Source organism: Anser anser, assembly GCF_964211835.1.
Source record: "Anser anser genome assembly, chromosome: 1".
Classification (NCBI taxonomy): Eukaryota; Metazoa; Chordata; class Aves; order Anseriformes; family Anatidae; genus Anser; species Anser anser.
The window spans coordinates 122,166,176-122,172,497 of record NC_139720.1 but is presented as its reverse complement, the minus strand read 5'-3'; positions in this window follow the sequence as shown (position 1 = coordinate 122,172,497).

Below are 6,322 nucleotides of genomic sequence, written 5' to 3'. Positions count from 1 at the left end.
TTCAAATGAGAAAGTCAAAAATAATTGCTCTGAAACTCATAAAATCAGAAAATCTGCTCTGACAAACCATTTTCATTTAGACAAAACTATATTTTCTGTCATGATATTGTTCTCTTGACTTTTTTCAATAAGCCCTAGGAATTATTTGCTTATTTTTTTAAAAGTAATGAAAATCATATAAGTGGGTCTGAAAGCTCTGAGCTTTGAAGTTAAGGTGAATGTCTGTTTCCAAAGAATACAAATAAAATCATACAACTCTTCCTCTCTTTCCCCCCACACCCATACTTTCACAGACTCATGCTTAGCTTATTTTATGGCCCATTATCTCCGTACCCCAATGGCCACAATCTTATCCACAACCAAAGGAATGCCAGTGACAAATGTCATCCCACAGACCTCTTGTTTGCTCTATGGACTACTTTGATGTGCCAGGGCAGGCACCAGGTACATTCTCCACTGCACCTGGCACTTGGTACCTCAGCACCCCACAAACCTCCAGTAAGCCACCCTCAGCAAGGAAGGAGGCAGGGGCAGAACCACCAGATAGAAGGATTGCACAGTCTTCATGTTAGTATGTCAAGATTACTCACAAGTTGACTATATGTAAACAAGGAGCCCTCAGGAACCCAGGGAGTCATTTAGAGAATCACTGTCTGGAAGATCATTTTGGTTCATAATGTGGGCTTAAGCCTTCAGACTTCTTTTTCCAACAAAGAACAAAATCAACCAAAGAAAAAACTTCACTTTTCTTACATTCAGGTCAATGTATTTTTAGAAACATAAATGTTTTAAAATGCACCAGTCTCACATGTCAATTAATGTCATCCTCTTTGACAATAATTAAAATAAACTAACAAACATTGTTCCCCCAGGAAAAGAACAAGAAAATACAAGGAATATATGAAGACAAAAGTGAAGATTAGCAGATATTTCTGTGCAAAACTTAAGGCATGCAGCTCTCTCAAATAATCAACCATGTGTCCAGGTCCATGAAATTAAAGGCATTAGTATTAAAGGCAGATGTTTCACAGGTGGAGATGGTAAATCACTTCAATGTAGCAATATAAATTTGTAGTAATAGAGGATATGTCTCAACATAAGTAAACTAAACAGGTTCCTAAATCTTTGCAGGGCTGAGATTCAATGTTGCAACACTATTAATATGGTTTTCTATGCTCTTCCTTTTTACCCTGTCAGTGGAAGGATGAAAGCCATCTACAACAGTGGAAACAGAAGAGATGAACTTAATTTGCATGTCCTTTTCATCAGAAATGTGTCCCTTACTGATGTTCATCTGGACAGTTTTTATTCAGACAACTTGCAACATTGAGTTGGATGCAACTCCTGCCTGGATAGCGGTGACTTTTGTTAATCTCATAGCACAAACTGTAATGCAAAGCTAGAGCAGGATGGAGCCCTCTTGAACGCATTTTCAGTGTCCACATCTGCAGGGATGCAAGAAAGAAACTGTACCAGGGGTGAAGTGGCTTGTAATCCATACAGTCATAGAATCATGGAATGTCTCAAGTTGGAAGGGATCTTAAAGACTATCTAGTTCCAAGCTCCCTGTGATAGGCAAGAACGCCACCCACTAGATCAGGTTTCTCAGGGCCTCATCTAACCTGGCCTTGAAAAACTCCAGGGATGGGGCATCCACAACTTTTCTGGGCAAAGTCTTCCAGTGCCTCACCACCCTCTGAGTGAAGAATTTTCTCCTAACCTCTAATCTAAATCTCCCCTCTTTTAGTTTAAAACCATTCCCCCTTGTCCTGTCATTATCTGACTGAGTCACTCTCCATCTTTTTTGTAAGTCCTCTTTAAGTACTGAAAAGCCACTGTGAGGTCACCCAGGAGATTTCTCTTCTCCAGGCTGAACAGCCTCAGCTCTCTCAGCCTTTCTTCATAGGAGAGGTGCTCCAGCCCCTTGATCATCTTTGTGGCCCTCCTCTGGACCTGCTTGAACAGCTCCACATTGTTCTTGTGCTGGGGGCTCCAGAAATGGACACAGTACTCCAAGTGGGGCCTCACCAGGACTGACTAGAGGGAGACAATCACCTCCCTAGACCTGCTGTTCAATTCTTCTTCTGATGCAGCCCAGGATGCAATTGGCCTTCTGGGCCGTGTTTATGCCCGACTGATGTTCATGCATTGGCATTTGAAGAACTATCGTCCTAATATGCATAAATGTTTTACTTCAATTTCACAACAGAAAAAAAAAAAAAAAAGATTTACAATAAAAGAAAAAATAATGTTAATTCTTGAGGAATGAAGTGCATTTCCTGTGTTTTTAGCATATCAGTCTCACATTTGGCTTGATTCTGAAGCATTTTGCTCAAGTTGAAATAATTAAAAACAAAGAGTTATTGTTTCCTGTCTTTTGTGGCAGAATGAGCATCATTGCTGCAAAGTATCTTTTTTTAATTTTCAAGATAATAACAATGCAAACATTTATATATATAAAAATGACAGTACCTCTGTAAGATTTTCAGATCAAATATAAACCCAGAAGGTAGACCTTCTGCACAGAGAAAGTCTATATTTCTCCATATGTAGACCTGGCTTAAAACTAACCATACCTTTCCTAGCCCTGGAGAGGTGCCGAGGGAGCCACATTGCCTACATTTTGCTATCCAAATCCTTTAAAGCTAGTGTTGCACTGTAACAGATTTTCCCTTACAAACTATCTCAGTTGAGTCAGCTGGAAAAGTTACCGGGTGGAAAAGGTACGGTTCTTCTCTAACATATTTTGTTTGTATCACAGCCACATAGAATTAACAGGAGAATCAGAGGTATCTGAATATATATATATATATATAAAACTCAGTAAAATTGCTCTTTTAAACACAACCCTTTTTTCTTCTAGTCTGATTGTTGCTGCAATCCTGCAGTGAATGCTGAGTAGATGGAGTCAGTTGGCCAGTTGGAATCAAGAGGGATGGAAGGGAAGAGAGAGCTGCACCAAAATGCAGTTTATTAGCTCCTTTGCTATTTTTGGTTGACCTCATTAGAATTTCTGCTTCATTCATTAAGGCTTTGCTTCAGCAAAGTGTGCAGGGCCATAGTAACAATAAACATTTATCTCAATGAATAAATTATATTGTAGTTAAATATGTGCCTTACTGTTTTCCTCAATGGGTGTTTTAACACTTTATTTTTTTTCTAATTAAAAGAAAAGAATGTAAGAGAGGAAAATGCAGTCATGTAATTCCACAATTACTATGTTGCACAACTCCAACAATAAAGCTTAATTTAATCTTATCTACTACACTAAATAACTTGCAGAAGCTTCTAGTGACCTAGTCAATAAATCTTAAAATTGTAGAGAAATACCTGTTACAGATGTTCAAAACTAATTAATGATGAATAAACATTTCATTTACATAATTTACTTTCAATTCATATAATTCTTTCTCTATAGTATCTATTAATGTAAAAAATGTAAAGTTCAGCTCATTTGAATTATCTGTTAGAAAGAGAAAGGGGCAGAGAGAAAAAGAGAAAGAAGGAGAGAAATGGAGAGAGAAAGAAAAGAGTATACATTTTTGTTCTCAGTTTATTCAAATATAACCAAAGAACTTAATTTACAGTTTGGAAAAATACTATTTACACTGAAATGAACTAGGGCATGTTTAATACTGAAGTGGATTTTTAAAACAAACATGAGGGAATAATTACAGATCTGTGGTGAGATTCATCTTGTAGCTTTAAATAAAGAGTATTTAATATAGTTACTGGGGAAAAAACAGGACGTTCTTGCACTCCCTTTAAGTCTCAAAACTTATTTTTTGACATTAGAATACCTCAGTGTGGCATTGCTAGCTTGGAAAAGGACAGAGAGCTTGGCTTCAGCTCCTAGCAAGTGAGAAATTCGCAGTAATAGTAGGTTCATAGAAATGGCCTTACTGGCTCAGAACTTCATACACCTTTGCAGCATCCTGTCTCCAGCAATGACCAGGAATCAATTTTTAGAAACAGGGCAAACACACAGCAATCTTCCTCCTTATATCAGACCAAAAATCCATGGTTTGTGAACACCCAGTGTTAGAATTCAGATTCTATTTTTAGTATTTTATGATGGGTTTATCATCCAGTAATCTGTCTAATTTCACTTGGAAGCTACCAGGTAAGATTTCCACAGCTTCACGTGGCATTATACTCCAGAGCTTCATCTGTGTACCTTCATTTGTTTATTTGGTCTGTAGCTTTTCTTCTGAGTCCTCTTAATTCTTGAATGATGAGAAACAGCAATCAGTTTCCTCTCTACCTTCTCAGTTTCACTCATGATTTTATAGTTCTGTCAAAAAAAAAAAAAAGTGTCTCTTCTCCAGGCCGAAGTGTCCTTGTCTGTCTAATCTTTTCTCTGGGAGCTGTTCTGTACCTTTTTTCATCAGAGTTACTCTTTTCTGTACTTTTTCTGTACTTTTTCTGTTATGTCCTTGTAGAGGCAGGCAGACAGGATTGCCAACAATATTCAAGATCCATCTACATAAAGTAAGTGCCATTATGTTTTTCAGCTTTGTTTTCACTTCCGTTCCTAATACTTCCTAAACATTGTTTTCTCTTTTGACCATGATTGATTACTGAGCTAACACATTCACCAGTCTAGTTATAAGACTTCTGATATGTCTTTCCTCAGGGGAATTGGGTAGTTTAGAACCCTTCACTGCAAATGTAAATTACCTTTACATGGATATCATATCTTTTGCCTTTATTCACAGGTGTACTCATCTATACTACTGAGTTTTAACACACCCAGTAACTCAGTATTGACAGTTTGTTGAGAGTTGTATGAAGAACTTTTTCAGCCTTTGAAGTTTCAGTACCGAAAGGAAGGGGGAGGGGGAGGAGGAGGGGGAGTGGAGTGGAGTGGAGTGGAAGGCAAGGCAAGGCAAGGCAAGGCAAGGCAAGGCAAGGCAAGGCAAGGCAAGGAAAGAAGAAACCACTGTGATTTCACTTTCCAGTCTTTCTCTAGATGATTTACGTGCATATTAAAAAATGCATGGCCTAACAACAATATTTATGGGGCTTCAAGAGTGATTTCCCTGTACTGATAAAGCTGACTATTTGTACCTAGCCTTTCTGTCATGTTTTTGAGTGTTTATTTGCTCATGAGAGAGTCTTAGAAAGAAACAATGACTGGATTTCCTTGATGAGCTGTTGAAAGTTTTTCGAAATACAAACATACAGTATCAACTGATTATTGATGCTTTAAAGGAATCCTAATAGATGAGCAAGGCCAAGCTTCTCTCTACAAAATTCACATTGATTTTTCTCAGTGATACCATATTTTTCCATGTACTTACTGATTGTCTTCTGCATTGTATATTTTACTAATTTGTCTGATTGATAGTTCTCAGATCACCATGGGAACCTTTTCCGAAATTTAGTGTGGTGTTTTTTGCCTTTTTCTTTGGTACCCAGACCATTTAAAGAGAAAGTTAAGAAAACATTGTTAGTGGCATGCTATTTTTAAATAGCTTGATGCCCTATAGAGCTTTGAAAATTTGTTCCTATGATATTAGCTTTTCCTGCTTTTATTCTATAAGATAGAGCCTCCAAAATGTGTCCCATTAAGTTTTTATCATGTTCTTCTCAAAGAACAAAAATGCAAAGAACTGATTCTTCTTCACTCAGCTTTTACATGGTTTCTTTCACCAGTAACTCTCAAGCTACTTTTCAAAAGAGATAAGTGCCATTTCTATTGTACAGAGGAGGAAGAAAAAAAAAATAAAAAAATAAAAATTGAGAGATGAAGGACTACATTCCATAAAGGACTGACAGCAGAACCAAGTGCATAAATACCTCATCTCCTCTGATCTCAGCCTGAGGTTGTTTAGCACAGGCCAACTTTGATATGAATGTCCAGAAACTGTTTAACATGTCACTGAGCCTGAGTAGATGCACACTCCATCACTGGAGGTAGAACCCATCATCTGGCTCCCTGTCTTAATACCATGATTAGTAGGTTTTACCTCCACCACGTCTGAGCCTATCTTAAAGGGCTCTTTTAGAATAATTATATACAAAAACAGGATTTACTTGTGTTTACCACAGACTAAAAGAGATAGCTGAAAAGAAGTCCAAGACAAAAGCAATTCTAATATATGCAGCTATTATTTCATAAATAATTGTAATCCAGAATTGGTCCATGCATATCATGAGACTTAAATGTGTTTCGTGACTCCTGAAATAACTTCGCAGGTCACATAACAAGTGTGACCTGCTGTGCATGCAGCTGAGGTCAACTACAGAGCATCTTTTGTTATATCATCCTAATGGCTATGCCTTGTGCTTCATCTTCACATTTGTACACTAAGTAATG